The 18562-nt window shown below is 52.2% G+C and overlaps 1 non-coding gene across 1 annotated transcript; it reads right to left on the bottom strand.

Annotated features, from left to right (window-relative positions):
* Nucleotides 1–5416: 5416 nt before the first annotated feature.
* Nucleotides 5417–15738, bottom strand: LOC112643112 (uncharacterized). The gene is made up of 2 exons (XR_004812817.2): nt 15276–15738; nt 5417–7909 (listed from the first exon to the last, which is right to left on the bottom strand). It is a non-coding gene; the product is annotated as an uncharacterized LOC112643112 (transcript).
* Nucleotides 15739–18562: the final 2824 nt, after the last annotated feature.

Below are 18562 nucleotides of genomic sequence, written 5' to 3'. Positions count from 1 at the left end.
GATGGCTGCAGGAATCCCACGAAGGAAGTGTGGCAACAGACAGTAAATTCAACCACACTGACCTGGGGTCCCGGATCCCTTCCCCGGCCCAGCTGCATGTCCTGCCCTCGGTGTGGGGTGCTGAGATCAGGTGGGGGGCATCCTGATTGGGTGGGGGCTGGTGGCACAGGCGGTGGAGTGATTCACCCAATGCAGAATAAAAGAGAAGCTTGTGGGATACACCAAGGGATCAGAGGGCTCAGGTGGTGATCTTGGGGTCCTGGGATCGAGTCCCTCATCGGGCTCCCTGCATGGGGCCTGCTGCTCCCTCTGCCTGTGTCTCTGCCTCTCTCTGTGTCTCTCATGAATAAATAAATAAAATCTTAAAAATAATAAATAAAATAAATAAAATAAAATAAATAAAATAAAATAAAATAAAATAAAATAAAATAAAATAAGGAATAGACTAGAAGCAGTCTGTACATCCTGTGCCTTGGCTGTGGTAAAGCAGCAGCTAAGTAATCTCAGCATCTCAGACATCCATGGTATGACGGCTGGTGGCCCCGCTGAGACTTTCCCTGGGGGCTTCTAGCTCCCCGCCTGATCGTGTTAGGGGCTCAGGGGTGCATGTGGGCTGTGATTATGGTGCTAGTTCCCTCTCCCTCGTGGTCCCTCGGGGGTAACAGGCCCAGAGGGCAGCGAGCGGCAGCTGGAAGTGGCTGAAAGCACAGCCTGGGCCCTGGTGGCGGGGCCTCCGGGCCACAGGATTGATGAAGTTTTGGAATGAGGCGACGTCTGGTGGGGGGAGGTCCGGAGCCGACGACCAAGAAAGAATTCTTGAGACATTTTTGGTGCAAAGTGGTGGTTTTATTAAAGCCTCGGGGACAGGATCCCTGGGCAGGAAGAGCGGCTGCCTTGATGGGTGGCTGATTACACCCCTGGGAGCTGGGAGGGGTTTGAGGACTGAGAATAAGGATTCCTTATTCTCTAAGGAATTTTGGAAGCAAAGTTTCCAGGACCTTGAGGGGGTCCTAGCTATTGTTGGAAACAGGTCACTTATTACCGTCTAATAAAACCTGAGTCATGGGACACCTGGGTGGCTCAGTGGTTTTGCATCTGCCTTTGGTTCAGGGCCTGATCCTGGAGTCCGGGGATCAAGTCCCACGTCGGGCTCCCTGCATGGGGCCTGCTTCTCCCTCAGCCTGTGTCTCTGCCTCTCTCTCTCTCTCTCTGTGTCTCTCATGAATAAATAAATAAAATCCTTTTTTTTTTTTTTTTAAAGGAAAGGTGCTACTTGCTACTCCAGCAGTGATTCTAACCACCTCTTGTAGGAAGGGGAACAGACACGAATTGTTTCCCCCCATTTTGGGCGAAGAAAGCGGGTCTGCATGGAAGGGATCTGCGTGGAGTTAAAGAGCAAGTGAAAGGAGGGGCACGCTCTGACCCTGGTCTGTACTTTTGGCCTCATTTCTCTGTCAGCTTTGAGCCAGACGCACTTGTTTAGGGCCTTGTCAACAGGTTATGCAAGTGAATCACCTGAAAACCGCCTGCAGCAAAACACAGCAGAGCCAGTCCTGGAGGTGTTGAATTCTGCCCCTAATTTGCGTCCTGGGTGGAGCTGTAGGGTGCAAGGTGCCGAGCACTCCCGAGCACCCCCGCAGGGAGATTGGGCCTGGCACATCCCCCCCACGCAACCAAATCTTTGTCCTGCCCTTCCCTGACCCCTCCCAGCCCTGCCCCTTCGTGGCTTTCATACCTACCAGGCTCTGGCACTGAGGCTTCTAGAAAATCTGAAGAGACCTCCTTTCCCCTTGGTTATGAAGTTCAGTGGGTGGAGTGGTTTGGCTCAAAAACTTGGCTCTTAAAAAAAAAAAAAATCTCATGTATTATTTTTTCCCCACATTTACCCACGAGGGGTCAAGGGAGTTTGAGATTCCCCCCACCCTCAGGCTTTTAGCCAAACCACAGAATTTCTCAAATACAGCCGTCACACGGATGCTGAGGGCATTCCCCGCGCCCCCTATAACTCTATATAATTTGTATTAGAAAATACATTTACGGAGAGATCTATAAAGTTTTCAAAAACAGTTTGGGGATGATGGCATCACAGAGTTACATCGGTTTATCGGGGCTCCTGCAGAGTCAGGAGTGGAAAAAAAAAGACATTGTGGGGGCAAACCCCATAGCAGCAGCAGCTCCCTGAAGCTGAACCTGCTGGGAGGGTTTCGCAGCCAAGCCCAGGAGGACGACGAGGTGCAGGCGGCCTGAGCTCTAGTCCTGCTTCTGGAGGCTTCCTGGTCCTCTGACCAAGTGCAGGTGCCAGGCAGAGGGGGACAGCGGGGGCGATTCCCAAGTGGCTGAAGACATCAAGGTCTCCCATGGGCTGCCTTGCTCTAGGCCCAACAGCAGGTGGACACAGGTGCCCCCCCCCCCTGCGGGGAGGGGAGTCCAGAGGCTTCTCTTCACCTGCCTGGGCCATCGTGATTTATAATAAGAAGCACATAGTCGGTGTTGGTCCTTGATGCTGGCACAAGCTCCCAAAAAACCCCTTCGGAATTTCTAACTCCAGAGGAGAGCCAAGGTGTCTTGTTATGCTAACGAGGCAGGCCACCAGGTTGGCAGGAGAGGCCACCCTGTGATTAGAGGTTTGGAACTTCCCTCCTGGGAGGGCAGACAGACGGGATGGAGATTGAATTCTTTTTTTTTTTTTAAAGATAGATTTATTTATTTATTTATTTATTTATGATAGACATAGAGAGAGAGAGGCAGAGACATAGGAGGAGGGAGAAGCAGGCTCCATGCTGGGAACCTGACGTGGGACTCGATCCAGGGACTCCAGGATCACGCCCTGGGCCAAAGCAGGTGCTAAACCGCTGAGCCACCCAGGGATCCCCTGGAGATTGAATTCTATTAGCAATGGGCACTGACTTAATCATCCTACATAACAAAGTGTCCATGAAAACAGGGTTCGAGGGACTTCCCAGGTGGGTGGACACACTGGAGATTTGGGGAAAGAGGCTTGGGAGCCCCGTACCCTCTCCTCAGACCTTGCCCTGTGCATCTCTTCCATCCAGTTATGTCCTTTTATAACGGAGTCATATCCTTTTATAATAAACAGGTACTAGTGAGTAAAATGTTTCTCTGAGTTCTGTGAGCCCCACTAGCAAATTAACGGAAGCCAAGGAAGGTGTCGTGGGAACCTCCGATCTGCAGCTGGTCAACCAAAAGCACAGCTGGCAACTTGGACTTGCTAGTGGGGTCTGAAGTGGGGGTCCGTCTGGTAGGAGGACTAAGCCCTTCAATCTGTGGGATCCGATGCTCTCTCCTGGGAACGGTGTTAAACGGAATTAAACTGCTGAACACCCAACCGGTGTCAGACACCTGCTTGGTGGCATCGGAAGACTCACAGCACAACTGTGTGCAGGAGTTTAGTGCCGCCTTCAGCCCAGGGCGTGATCCTGGAGACCCAGGTTCAAGTCCCACATCAGGCTCCCTGCATGGAGCCTGCTTCTCCCTCTGCCTGTGTCTCTGCCTCGGTCTCTCTGTGTGTCTCTCATGAATAAATAAATAAAATCTCAAAAAAAAAAAAAAAAAAAGAAGTACTTGTTCTACTGCAAGCCCTTTCCCACCGTTTCTGTGGGGACTCAGTCAAAGGGCAAGTTACAGATGCCCTACATGGGACCCGCACCTGCCAGCCACCACCCCCCCCAGACCTGAGACTCCCACCTGGGGAGTCTACTGGCAGTTGCAACCTGCAGCACCCCCCACCTCCCACCCCAAGGGCCAGCATTTCCCAACTCAGAGAGAAGGAACAGGTGCTTCACCACCTCCTAAGCCACGAGTGAAAAGCGCAGCTTCCTGGTCCCACAGGAGGCTCTCAATCAAAACCCTGCAATAGGGACATAAAGCTCGACTTTATTATTATTTTTGTTAAATATTTTTTTAAGATTTTATTTATTCATGAAAGACACAGAGAGAGAGAGGCAGAGACACAGGCAGAGGCAGAAGCAGGCTCCACGCAGGGAGCCCGGTGTGGGACTTGATCCCGGGTCTCCAGGATCACACCCCAGGGCAAAGGCAGGCGCTAAACTGCTGAGCCACCAGGGATCCCCTGGACTTTAAATTGAACCAGTCTTTCTCTTCCTTGTTCCTGAAGCCTCTCCCCCTTCCCCCTCACAGTTTTTCTGTAAAATCCTTTGTTCCAAGAGCTCGGGATTGGGATAGACGTTGAGAGTTGGTAACAACACCCCATGGTCAGAGCCAGTGCCAGTCGCCAGGCCACCTGGAGACCTGGTGACCACGGCTCAGAGCACGGCCCAGGTTCCTATCAAATCTGCCCAGATCCTGTATTTTCCTCTAAAAACCCCTCAGCCTTTCTACTCTGGGTGGGCGTGGGGTCTGGGAGGCACCAGCCAGCTGCAGCCTCCTTCCCCCAGCAAAGTGATACACTATCTTCCTTCTTTCCACCCAGACTTGGTCTTCGAGTTGCATTTTTTTTTTTTTTTTTTTTTTTTTTTTGGCTCCAGAGCACAGAGGGCGGTTTTTTCAACAATTGGAGGTTCTAGCAATTTTCACTTTCAGGACTGTGGGCCGCTGGGGTCCGTGAAGGATCTCAAGATGGCTGGGCGAAAACTTGCTCTAAAAACCATTGACTGGGTAGCTTTTGGGGAGATCATACCCCGAAACCAGAAGGTCATTGCCAACTCCCTGAAATCCTGGAATGAGATGCTTACCTCCAGGTTGGCTACTCTTCCTGAGAAACCACCTGCTATCGACTGGGCTTACTACAAGGCCAATGTGGCAAAGGCTGGCTTGGTAGATGACTTTGAGAAGAAGTTTAATGCCCTGAAGGTTCCTGTGCCAGAGATAAATACACTGTCCAGGTGGATGCTGGGGAAAAAGAAGATGTGAAAAGCTGTGCTGAGTTTTCATCCCTCTCAAAGGCCAGGATTGAAGAATATGAAAAAGAGCTAGAGAAGATGAAGAACATAATTCCATTTGATCAGATGACCATTGAGGACCTGAATGAAGTCTTCCCAGAAACCAAATTAGACAAGAAGAAGTATCCCTATTGGCCTCACAAGCCAATCAAAAATTTATAAACTTGAGTTGAGGAGAAAGCCCTGGCCCTCATATTATAAACGTTGGACATTAAAAATAATGATATGGAAAAAAAATTTTTTTTCACTTTCAACCGATGCGTGAGCTGAGGCTCCTCCTGCACGCCGAAGGGTTTCTAGAGAACTCTCCACCCCCTACCTTGACACCTCAGCCGAGTTCTAGAGGAATCTGGGCCTCTCTTCCTCCCCCTGGGCCCCGGGGTGGCACAGGTGCTCCAAGGAGGTCCCTGACCTCTCCTGCCCAACAAGGTCCGCCTCACTGGAGGCTGCAGACATCTCTTGGGCAAGGCTGGAGAAAAACTCTGCACACACAGAAACATTGTACAAATTAAGGGTTTTATTTACATCATAGGGCAAGCAAAGGATACAAAAGGAGCCTCTTGGTCAAGCGCTAAAGGCAAAGCTCTAAACCTCAATCCTCAGTAGGGCGTGGATCCGGACATTTTTAAAAAATCAAAACTGAAGACAGAGAAAAAAGCAAAAAGGTAATCTGCAACCTGCAGGTCCTGTCGGCGGGGAAGCAAGCACCCGGTGACCCTGCGGACAAGCTCATCACTGTACATGTGAATCTGGCTCCCGGGACAATCCCCGCAAGGCTCCGACTGGTGAAACTTCTAGGTTAATTCCTAATCAGACTACTCGGGTTTTAGGGCCTGGTAGTGTCTCCAATTTGGGGGTGGGGTGGGGAAGGTCTCCGTGGGCCAGGCCTTGGCAGCTCCAGTCTCTTCCCTGGTCACTTTTCCATCCCTCTGGGGACTCAGGGGGGCTTCTCCGGGGCGGGACTGCATCGTCCTCCAAGCCCACCCTGAGCCCCTTCCTCCCATCTCCCGTCTCCCATCTCCGGTGGCTGCCCAGGCCCTGCTCTCCCACTAAACTATGCTTGGCTTTTTCTTCCACTGAGGTCTCTTTCCGACACCCCCCGCCCCCCCAAGTCCCAGTGTGACCAGGCAATCTGTAATTATCTTGTGAAAATGTGCCACTATCAACTTTGATCATTTGAGTTAAAATAAGACCATCTGTTTTCTCTTTTCCTCACAAATATTAATGATGCAGAACGGGATCCAAGTTCATCTTCGACATGGGCCTCCAGAGCGCCTCGCTACCACCTTCTCCTACACGGGGGGTGCCTTTTTCTTGTCCATCTGTCTGTCTTTCCTACCTTCTCCACTCCCTGGTGCCAGCTGGTTGGCCTGACCAGCAAGGCAGCAGCCCTGAGGCCTCCTGGGCAAGGCCCGGGAAACTTCTTGGGGCAACACGCAGGTGTTGCCACCTACCCTGCAGACTGATCAGCAACGACTATCCAGACTTCTGGATATTCTGGAAACGGGGGGACGGGGCCTCTCACGGGGGTTGGCGGAGGGGTGTGGTAAGAGGAGCCCCCTCGTTCTTTCACCTCCCTTGCCAACGAACGGTCCGGTGGCAGTCCCTGGGTCATCTGCGGGGGAGCATCCAGCCCAGGACCCATGAGGCGCCAGCCTCTGAATCCAAGTGAGATGTGGACAAAGGTTGGCAGCCCCAAAGAGGAAGGATGCCACCAAGGCAGCCAGTGAGAGCTCATGGGCCTCAGGGGGGTTTTAAGCACCAGCCATGTCACCTGCAGCCACCCAGCATCCCTGGTCCCCACCCGGAGCCAAAAACCCAGTCACCTAAGAGTTTCCAGGGCTGATAAACCAGGCCTGGTTTATACTTCCTCTTCTCCTCCCATCAACTTTCTCGTTTCAACTTCCAGCACCTCAATCTCCTACTTACTGGGTCCTTCTCTAAATCACACACTCTCCTTGCCAGACATAGTGTCTCCCTCTCTCCCAAGACAGAGCACCTTTGGTGGCTTGGTGGAGAGGCGGCCAACAGCTGGCAGGAGCAGGCGACAGTGGCCCCCCCAGCAGCCAGCCACAGGCGGGCAGCTCCCAACCCCCAGCCAGACTGGGCCGGACTGGGCCGGACTGGGCACGACGGGGGCGACTCCTCCAAGCACCCTCTCCAGCCCAGCAGCCTGCGCCTGAGCTCCCTGCTTCCCTCACCGCCAGCTGCACATTCGGGGCCCGGGTCGGGGTGGGAATCACAAGCTTTATCTGCTTTCCACAGTCACATGGTGTCATCAACAGTTTTCAAGGCATCACAACCTTCAAAGAGATTTTCCTTCCTTCCTTCTTCTCAAGCCCATAATTAAACTCCTGGCGACAACGGGGTGGAGGAAGGAGATGGGGCGCACGACAGACGAGCAGCTCTGTTGCTGCCCCCAGAACCGAGGCAGCCGGGGGCCAGGAGTGCTGAGCACTGTATCAGCCCGTGATCTTTCCAGAACATAACAGATCATCTTAGTCCAGGTCTAAATCCCTTCTCCCCGCTTGTAAGCACCGCTCGGCGACCCCCCCCCCAGAGTGCTCCCATCTGTCAGGTGTCTGCCTCGATGCCCACCCCCCACCCTCCCACCCCCTGAAGGCTCCGGTGCTACCAAACCAGAATTAGGGGCCTAACTCTCTGCGGGATTGTCCGTCGGAGCCACCTGTGTCCTGGCGTCGTGCAAAGCTCAGCGGATGGGCAGGGACGTCCCGTTCATAGCACTCATCCAAGTTCAGCAAAGAGAGACATGGTTTTCCTGCGAGGATTTGGTGGGTTCAGGTTGGAGATGGTCCTGGATCCGCGGGGCTCCCATCCTCAGGGTACGTCGGGGCCCGGGCGCAGCTCCATTAGCGGACGAACGAGACCACGCTGGTGGCCACCCCGAATGGGGCGGAGTAGGCAGCAGCGAAGCCCTGCAGGCCCAGGACCACGTAGCGGCAGCCTTTGATGACCACCTTCCCGACGTTCTATTTTTGAGAAGACAAGAGAAAAGCAAAGGGCCGGGTGAGGCAACTCTGATCCCTGCACAAAGGACCATTCCCCCTCAGCCTCTCAGGGCAAATTAGCACATGTTCCCACATCCACCCCCACTTCGAGAACATGTGGGGGTTCAGAAGACACATTACCATCTTGCAAAGTACTCTTTCTTTCTTTCTTTCTTTCTTCTTTCTTTTTTTTTAAAGATTTTATTTATTTGAGAGGGAAGGAGAGAGAGGGGAGAGAGGGATACTCCCCTCTGAGCAGGGCGCCCCGATGCGAGGCTGGATCCCAGGACCCCGGGACCATGAGCTGAGCCAAAGGCAGACGCGTAACCCACTGGGCCACCAGGTGCCCCGCTGCGAAGTCCTTTCAAGCACTGCCTATGTCCAGGTAGTTGGGACATCCTGGGAACAGTGGTGAGGGTGCTAGCTCTAAAACCAAGCCAGTTGTGTCTTTTTGCTGTTTTCACAATAGGCTCCATGCCCAACATGGGGCTTGAACTTGTGACCCTGAGATCAAGAGTCACATGCTCTAGTGACTGAGCCAGCTGGGTACCCTTGGTTTTATTTTTAAACCAAAGCCTACTCCTCTTCTCTGTTCCAGCCAAGTCACTGCATCATCTGAAGGGGGGTCAAGGGTCCCCTCCTTGACCTTATCCGAAAGCCCACCCTGCCGTCCCTCCATCTCCCAGGACGGACTCGGGTCCAAAAGGCATGTTTGGCTCTAGAGGCTCCCGCTGTTCTCTGATTGCTGCGTCCTCCAGCACAAGTATAAACTCCTGAAGGCTGAGGCCTCCACTGTGCTTTCTTGCTACCCACTCCTTTTCTGCATGGCCTGGCTCTGGAGGGGGGGGGGGGCATCCACGAGGTTCAAATGGAACAGCAACAGAAGACTCGAGACCACCATCCCACCAATAGCAGCCGTGCTGCTGCCCACTCAACCCTCCTTCCTCTTCCCACCCCTAACTCCCATCGTCATTCTCAATGTCGACATCCCTGCAGGCTGACCACACACCTTGTCTCTCAGCCCCCCGACTTCTCCAACTCCGACAAGCACCTAGCATCCCTGGTTTCACTTACAATCCCTGACCATGATCACAACCCTCAGAGCCACCACTGCCCAGCAAACCTGTCTGTCTAGTAGGCTGACCCTCCCCCTCTCCTGGACGGAGGGACTTTCTTGGGCTCACTACTGTATCCCTAGCACCCAGAAAGGGCCTGGGACTTTCCATTGGAAACTCTCAGGCTAAGTAAGAAACCAAACCTGGGAGAGAGCCAGGTAACATCTATGGCTTCTCCAAACCCTGACTCCTGGCACGTGGCCTGTCAACTTCTCAGTGGGGTATTAGGGTGCATGCGGAGGGTGGGGGGGGCGGGGGGAGTATGATGTTGCCGAGAGACATGTCTATAAATGTGTAGGAAGATTCAGTGGGAGAATTTTACTTACCTCCTTGAAGTAACAATAACAAAAGACCGTTCTCTGGGAGCAAGTACTGTTACGCTTTACAGTCCTGTATAAGCAGTACCGCCGGAGTCACGGATGGCCTGCGTTAAACTTGACATTTTTGGCATTTGTACATCCATTTTCCCCAGCGTGATATTTTCAAAAGCTGTGAGTCACTTCATCTTTGCAATTTAGAAAAAAGCTACTAAAATAGCTCATTAGCTGGAACACTGTCAGAAGAACGCAGGTTCGAGAAAAGTGATAGAAAGAAATGTGAGATGTCCATCAAAGGCCATCTCTGTGTCCTTTGAGGGAGGTTTTGAATTATTTGATGGGAGTCAAGTTTTCAGACCAAATAATCTGTCAGAGAAGCAGTGGGGGACGCAGGGGAGCGTGGGAGGCTGAAGAATGCCCCCCCAATCCCAAGAACCTATAAATACGTGGCTTTATATGGCAAAAGGGATTTTGCAGATGTGACTGAATTAAGAGTCTTAAGGGGACGCCTGGGTGGCTCAGCTGGTTAAGCATCTGCCTTCAGCTCAGGTGTCGTGATCCCGGGGTCCTGGGATGGAGTCCCTCTCGGGTTCCCTGCTCAGTGGGGAGCCTGCTTCTCCCTCTCCCTCTGCTCTCTCTTTCTCTCAAATAAATAAAATCTTTAAACAATTTTTAAAAAAAGAATGAAAAGTAATAATGGATAGCTTACGATTTAAGAAAAAACTAAGGGTCTTAAGATGGGGAGATGCTCCTGGATCATGCAGGTGGGCCTCCTATATATTTACACGGATCCGAAGGAGCACAACTGTCCTTCTAAGAGGAGTCAGACAGGAGGCAATGTCACGACAGAAGCAGAGGGAAAGATCTGCAGATCGACGCGGCTGGCGGTGATGCTGGAGGATGGGGACCTCGGGAAGCAAGAAAGAGCAACAAAACTGGTTTTTCCCTGGGCCTCCATGGGAACCGGCCTGCTGACGTCAGCAGGGGGGATATGGATTTCGGACTTCTGGCCTCCAGACATGTGCAACTGCTGGTGTCCTAAAACCACTGTGTTGGCGGTAATCTGTCACAGCTGTCACAGGATGTCACACTTTCTGGGGGTCCTCTGTATTCAACTAACCCCCAGGGAAGCCAGGGATTCCCTGCCCTCTCCAGTTTCAGAAAAGCCAAAACCAAAAATGCCTGGGTGATTCTGTCCGTGAAGCATCTGCCTTTGGCTCAGGTCATGAATCCGGGGTCCTGGGAGGGGGCCCAGAGTCGGGCTCCCTGCTCAGAGGGGAGTCAGCTTCTCCTTGTCCCTCTGCCCCTCCCCTGCTCGTGCTCTCTCTCTCTCTCTCAAAATAAATAAAATATTTAAAAAATAAAACAAAAACCCAAACCAAAACCCATCCACAGGGGGAAGGATCGCTTCCGCCTGAATATGAAGATCACGTCTTGGGTTCTGAGATGTGGGCAGGACGCAGGCACAAAGCTGAGCTCGGCGGTGGGCTACAGACCGAGGTTTTGCTCTGAGCTGCTGAGGCCTGATTAAAAAACGAATCAGAAAATCAGCCGTCCTGAGAGGTCTCTCCTTCACCCCCTGGGACAACAGCCAAACAGTCACAAAGGCCTTGGCACGAGCCAGGTGAGCTCGGAGATCTCTGTGTGCACGAACCCGCTTGCTCCTGCCCGGAACCCTAGTTTTAGCCCATGTCTCAGATGAGGAAATGGAGGCAAAGACGTGGGCCCAGAACAAGGTCACAAAAGCAACAGGCAGCAGGACGGGGCTTGAGCCGGGCGGCCTGGCTCCAGCGCTCCTGGCCTTTCCTGCTGCCACCAACTGAGGACATGCGGACAATTTTTCTCCCTCTTGAGCTAAAGGCTATTATTCCACACATTGTATCCCCCCCTCACCCCCTCCTAGCTGCCTGAGGAACAAAATTTACTTACTTCCCTTATCCACACTGCCCCTGTGGCTCTCAGGGGTGCCTGGGAAAAGCCAGCTCTCCTCTTAAGCTAAGTTTTGGGGGTGAGTCGCCTCAACCCATGTGCTCCTGCACAGGCAGTGCCAGGCGAGACTCCTGCCTCACCCTCCCAGCTTTCCAAGGTTTTAGGGACACTTCAGAGGTCCCACACAATGTGCAGCAGAGCACCTGGCATGCTGAAGCAGAACAGCAAACATCTGCTCCCTTCCCTTCCCTCCTCCCAGAAAATGGCACTTCCACGACAGTGAAAGCACCAGGTGAACACTAGTGTCATTCCTGACAAGTCCCCAGGGAACTCAGACGGATGAGCCAGAGGCCAGGACACAGCCCCTGAGCCCCCAGCCTCCTTCCCGAGGCTGGAGCTGCAGGACACAGGGACGGGCTGGGACCCCTGGGCAGCAGGAGAGAAGAAATCCTTTTGTGGCCCACAAAGGCCAAATGCCTTTCTTTAAACAGACGCAGGAAGGGACTTGGGCGCAGGACTTGAACGGTTAACACATGAATAGGAACTGCAAACCCCCTTCCTTGAAGGAAAAGCCACTCGTTAACAATGGGGAGCCTTTGAGTCACTCCTTATTCCACTGGGCCCCGAAAGGGAAAGACTCACCTCCCCACACTGCTAGGGAGGCTTGGCGGTTCCCCTGGATTTTCAGCAAAGAGGGGTGGGCTATTTCCTTCCTCCCTGTTGGAACCTAACCGGGTACCTTCCCCGACACCTCCAAGAACGCGGAGGGGCGCCTGGGTGCCTCAGTGGTTGGGCGTCTGCCGTTGGCTCAGGTCGTGACCCCGGGATCCTGGGATCGAGTCCCGCATCAGGCTCCTGCAGGGAGCCCGCTTCTCCCTCTCTCTCTGCCCCTCGCCCCTGCTTGTGCTTCTTTCTCTCACTCTCAAATAAATAAAATCTTTTAAACTAAAAAAAAAAAAAAAATTTCACAAAACAAAAATTAGCCATTTTAAAGTGAAAAATTCAGTGGCATCCAGCACATGGACCGTGTTGTGTGACCAGCACTTTACCTACTTCGGAAACATTTCCATCAGCCCAAAAGGAAGAGCCGCACACACCTGTTACCCACTTGCCCATCATTTTTGCTTCTCCCCAGTCCCTGGCAACCACCCATCTCCTTCCCTCCCTCTGCACTTAACCAATTTTGGATCTTCTATATAAACGGAATCCTACACACACACAGTATGATCTCGTGTGTCTGGTTTCTTTCACTTAGCATAATGTTTAAAGGTTCGTATGAGACAGGGAAATAAAGGGGTCCCATGAAAAAGTGTTCTTTATTTTTCCCGCTTCTATCTTCGCCAGGCCCACACCCTCGCCCTACACACACCTTATAGAACAGATATTGTATGTCGTCCCTGTAAAGGGCAAGCATTTAATCATTGCTTTGGAGTCTTCCAGCACAACAGGTAACACCTAAGGAGGGACCCGACCAAGACCACTGACTCATCGAGATCCCTGGCTCCAGGGTCTACCTGTCTAACGGAGGAGGACACACAAACACACCTGTTTGTTCCTGGATTACTGAGAAGACACTTGCACCAGACCATTATCCTCAGGCTCCAGGCCCCAAGCACAGACAAAACTCCTTTTTCTTCCCGGGTCTCCAAGACACTCTGTATTTATCTATATTCTCTCCATCTTCAATAAACTCTGCTCTGGGGACGACTGGGTGGCTCAGCGGTTAAGCATCTGCCTTTGGCTAAGGGCGTGATCCTGGGGTCCTGGGATCGAGTCCCACATCGGGCTCCCTGCATGGAGCCTGGTTCTCTCTCTGCCTGTGTCTCTACCTCTCTCTGTCTCTCGTGAATAAATAAATAAAATCTTAAAAAAAAAAAAAACAACCCTCTGCTCTCACGACTCTTCTTGGCTCGGGTGTTGAGTGTCATCCTGCACAGAGCCAAGGACACTCCTTGGACCCAGCCAGCCTGCCTCTCACCCACGCTGTGGCACAGAACAGTAGTTCATTCCTTTTTACGGCCGAATAGCATTCCATCCTATGCACACACCACATTTTGTTCATCATTTATCAGCGGATGGACATATGGGTGGTTCCCATCTTTTGGTTACTCTGGGTAACGCTGCTATGATCATGGGACTGTTCGATATGTTCTCTCTCTCGAATATATGTGTGTATACATCAGTGCTTCTTTCCGATTATTTGGGGTGTATACCTAGGAGTGGAGTTGCTGAATCATGGCAGTTCTATGCGTACTTTTTTGAGGAACCTCCAAACGGTTTACCGCAGCAGCTGTACCATCTTGCATTTCCATTAGCAATGGAATTCACAGAATTCCAATTTCTCCATATCCTTGCCAACATTTATTCTTTTTAAGATTTTATTTGTTTATTTATGAGACAGAGAAGAGAGAGAGAGAGAGAGAGAGAGAGAGAGAGAGAGGCAGAGACACAGGCAGAGGGGCCCGACGTGGGACTGGATCCCGGGTCTCCAGGATCATGCCCTGGGCTGAAGGCAGGTGCTTAACCCCTGAGCCACCCGGGCTGCCCCATTTGTTATTTTTTAAATAGCAGCCATCCTAGTGAGTGTGAGTAATACCTTGTCATTTACCTGTGAAACCTCAATCCTCTCTGCCAAGTTTCATGTCACCATTGATTTCAAAATGCTCCTGACTTTAAACCCTCATTCCTCAGGACTCTGGACTATGGGGCTCTGTGGGGTGCCCCGGCTATGCCAGGAGCTCCCCGGGAGGCGTGGACTTCACTAGGGCAGGTGGCATTCCATCTGTTTTTCTACCCCGAGCTGTTAGCACAATCCCTGCTCGAACTGAGCACTTGAAACCCGTCTTCAGGTGTCAGCCCCTGACCTGAGACGTCCACCTTTACTGGTTCACCTGGCCAAGAGGCCAACGGTGGCATCTGTGCTCCACTGAGACCAGGAAGAGGATGGTCACTTCCAGCATGACCCTGAGCCTGGAAGTCCCCACTTCGGAGTTGCCACTAATAGACTGCATCACTGCCGGGGCCGTATATTGCGCCCAGAGCTGCTGATGTGCTTTTATGGGGGATGATGCATGGAATTTTCTAGGCGTGGAGACTGGATGGTTTCAGATAGGATAAGAGAGGCCACTGATGGACACAGATAAGGAGAACTGAATCAGATGAGGCCTTTGGCCAGGACACAATGAGTTCTGTGATCTTCTGGGTGGCCTTGTTCAAGGCCCCAGGGAGCGGGGCCAGAAGTAGCCTCCAGCGATTCCAGGCAGAGGGACCTGGGCACTGCCTTGGGCTTTGATCCCTGCGAAGGACACTGTCCTTTGAGCCCATATTCATATTCTCTCTCGCCCCCCTCTACATCCCCCCTCGCCCCCCATGCTCCAAGGCAAAAGGCCTTGCAAGGACGTTGCAGGTCCCAGAGCACCCCGACAGCCAGCTGCCAGAGGGAAAAGTAGATCCAACAAGCGCCTCTCTGTGTATTTGCTGAGCTCCCAGGCCCTGGAAATAACCTCGGGGAACGCGCTTGGGGGGAGAATAACCCACACGGCTCCGGGCGGGTGGGATACCCTGGAGAGGCTGTCGCCGGAGACCCGGGGACCCGACGGGACCGGCCTGCAGCTGCTCCTGCTTCCCAGCTGGGTCACCCAACCGCTCGAATGCCTCCGTGCTCCCAGCTGTAAAATAGGGACGCGGCTTTCTGTCCCACCTAGTGCACCTGGGGGGGGGGGGGGGCTCGCGGGGGCTTGCTGGGAATGTCCCAGGGGGCCGGCTCCCGGGCACCCCCCCCCCCCCCCCGGGCTCTGGTTTGGCTCCTCTCCCTACCTGGACTTGCTGCCCCGTCACCTCCCGGCGCGGGACGGGCCCTCCTCGGTGCGCGGGGACGACCGCCGGCGGGGGACGCGACCCCGGCCCCGACCCCGCCCCGGCCCGGACCCCGGCCCCGACCCCGCCCCGGCCCCGACCCCGGCCCCGGCCCCGGCCCCGCGGCCCCACCTTGCCACACTTCTTCAGCTTCTGCCGGTACCTCCTCGCGGGCCTCCCGCCGGGCGCCGGCTCCTCCAGCGGCTCGTAGCGCTCGGGCAGCGCCGCCAGGTGCACCGCGCGCGCGCCCCGGGCCCCGCCCGCCCCTCGGCCCCGCGCTCGGGCGGCTCCAGGAGGGCGGCCGCCTCCTCGTCCGCCGGCGTCCGCGCTCGGCCCCGGGGCCCGCGGCGCAGGAAGCCGCTCGCCGCCTTGCCCCGCAGCCGGGCTCCCGCCGTCATGATGCTGCGGCCGCTGCGGCCCAGGGCGCGGCGAGAAGACGCCGGGCTCCGCGCCCCGCCCCCGCCCGGACGGACGGACCGACGGACGGACGCGGTGGGGGGAACGCGGGGGGCAGCGCCCTCTGGCCGCGGGGCTCGGAGCTGCGCCGCCGCCCGGACGGACGGACGGACAGACGGGGAACGCGGGGGCAGCGCCCCCAGGCCGCGGGGCTCGGAGCTGCGCCCCCGCCGCGCCCCACCCCCCGCACCTGGAGACCCCAGCGGGGGACCCCGAAGGCGGGGCGCGCAGCCAAGTGCCCGACACGCCGACCCCGCCCTCCAAATAACGAGGCGTCGTTTGCCACGTTCGGGTCGGCAGAGGCGGTGGGAAGAAGAGGGGGGCCGCCGAGGCCGTGGTGGGGCGCTGGTGAGGGCGCGCTATGCGCGGGGTGCGCACCGGGACGGACTTCGGGGAAGGCGGTCGGAAATTATACACACGGAAAAGGAAAGGAAAAGGAAAAGGGAAAAGGGAAAAAAAGGGAAGGAAAAAGAAAAAAGGAAAGGAAAAAGGAAAAAGGAAAGGAAAGGAAAAGGAAAGGAAAAGGAAAAAGGAAAAAGGAAAAAAAAGGGAAAAGGAAAGGGAAAGAAAAGAAAAAAGAGAAAGAAAAAAGAAAGAAAGAAAAAAGGAAAGGAAAAGAAAGGAAAGAAGAAAAGAAAAAAAGAAGAAAAGAAAAGAAAGAAAAGAAAAGAACGCCTGGCTGGCTCAGCGGTTTAGCGCCTGCCTTCGGCTCACGGCATGATCCTGGAGTCTCGGGATCGAGTCCCGCCTCGGGCTCCCTGCATGGAGCCTGCTTCTCCCTCTGCCTGTGTCTCTGCTTCTCTCTTTGTGTCTCTCAGGAATGAATAAATTAAATCTTAAAAAAAAGAAAAAGAAGGAAAGAAATAAAAGAAAGAAGAAAGAAAAAGAAGAAAGAAAGAAAAGAAGAAGGAAAGAAAGAAAGAAGAAGAAAGAAAGAAAGAAGGAAAGAAGAAAGAAAAGAAAGAAAGAAAGTAAGAAGAAAGAAAGAAAGAAAGAAAGAAGAAAGAAAGAAGAAAAGAAAGAAAGAAAGAAAGAAAAGAAAGTGTTTAGCGCCGCCTGCAGCCCGGGGCGTGACCCTGGAGTCCCAGAATCGAGTCCCGCCTCCGGGCTCCTGCATGGAGCCTGCTTCTCCCTCTGGCTATGTCTCTGCTTCTCTCTTGTGTCTCTCAGGAATGAATAAATTAAATCTTAAAAAAAAGAAAAGAGGAAAGAAATAAAAGAAAGAAGAAAGAAAAAGAAGAAAGAAAGGAAAGAAGGAAAGAAAGAAGAAGGAAAGAAAGAAAGAAGGAAAGAAAGAAAGAAAAAGAAAGAAAGAAAGAAAGAAAGAAGAAAGAAAGAAAAAGAAAAGAAAAGAAAGAAAAGAAAAGAAAAGAAAAGAAAAGAAAGAAAAAGAAAAGAAAAGAAAGAAAAGTGGTTTAGCGCCGCCTGCAGCCCGGGGCGTGACCCTGGAGTCCCAGAATCGAGTCCCCCTCGGGCTCCCTGCATGGAGCCTGCTTCTCCCTCTGGCTATGTCTCAGCTTCTCTCTTTGTGTCTCTCAGGAATGAATAAATTAAATCTTAAAAAAAAGAAAAAGAAGGAAAGAAATAAAAGAAATAAAGAAATGAAAGAAAGGGAGGATCCCCGAGTGGCTCAGTGGTTTAGCGCCGCCTGTAGCCCAGGGCGTGACCCTGGAGTCCCAGAATCGAGTCCCGCATCGGGCTCCCTGCATGGAGCCTGCTTCTCTCTCTGCCTCTCTCTGCGTCTCCTCGGGACTCGATCCTGGGACTCCAGGGTCATGCTCCGGGCCAAAGGCAGGCACCAAACCGCTGAGCCACCCAGGCGCCCCTTCACGGTGAATCTTAAACTTCTGGGGAAAGCCTTACTGTTTTATGCCAATAAAAGCTCTCTTTTTAAAAGTCGGTTCCATGCACAGCCAGGAGCTCAAGGCGGTCCTTGAACTTCCCACCCTGGGATCAAGACCTGAGCTGAGATCAAGAGCCACCCAGGGGCCCTCTCTGCCAGTAAATATCTTTTAATGCTTAGAAAATAAGAATTAAGTATAAAATAATATGGGTTCTTTATTTCATTAATATTTTAATAGTATTCAAGTGCATGATACATTTAAGAATGATTTGGATATGTTGCTATAACTACATAAAATATTTACAATTTAGCTTATAGGGATATTCAAATACTAGTTTTATGATTCCAACTTAAAATGTATAATCAAGTAATTGATTTAGAGCTACACGTTTGCATTCAAAGGATCATAAAAGTAGATTTAATTTACTAGGGGCACCTGGGTGGCTCAGGTCATGATCCCTAGGTCATGGGATGGAGCCCCACAAGCCATCTGGCTCCCTGCTCCACGGGGAGCCTGCTTCTCCCTCTCCGTCAGCTGCTCCCCTGGCTTGTGCTCTCTGTCAAATAAATAAATAAAATATTTTAAAAAATAAATTTAATTAACTATATTTGTAAGAAGGACATAGCCTTGTATACATAGCTGAAATACTTGAAAATTAAATATATTAAGCTTGTAAAAGTCATTTAAAATGTTTAAGATAATTAAATTGGGTGAATGGTAAAAATCCTCCTTACAGTAATTAGGTTAGTAAATAAAACAAAGGTTAAGGGAAGCTAGATTTGTGGATTTTTTTTTAACTAAAGTAACTATTAATTTATATATACAAAAGAAAGAGGTCTTAACAGTCCTTTTTCTGAGTATAAAACTGACTTCAGGGGTGCCTGGGTGGCTTAGTCAGTGGAGCATGCAACTCTTGGTGAGTTCTAGCCCCACACTGAGTGTTTAGAGATTACTTAAAAAACAAACAAACAAACAAACAAACAAAAACTTGACTTCAGAAGCCCCTCTCCCCACAGACTGCATATCAAATACAAAGGTAAAATATGCAAGGTTTTTGTTCATACGAAATACTATTCAAATATCACAACATTTCCTTTTTTTTTCTTCCAAATTTTAATT

This window comes from Canis lupus, chromosome 38 (genome assembly GCF_003254725.2).
Source record: "Canis lupus dingo isolate Sandy chromosome 38, ASM325472v2, whole genome shotgun sequence".
In the NCBI taxonomy this organism is placed as follows: domain Eukaryota; kingdom Metazoa; phylum Chordata; class Mammalia; order Carnivora; family Canidae; genus Canis; species Canis lupus.
The sequence above is the reverse complement of the archived record's forward strand: the minus strand, read 5'-3'. Positions and strand labels throughout refer to the sequence as shown.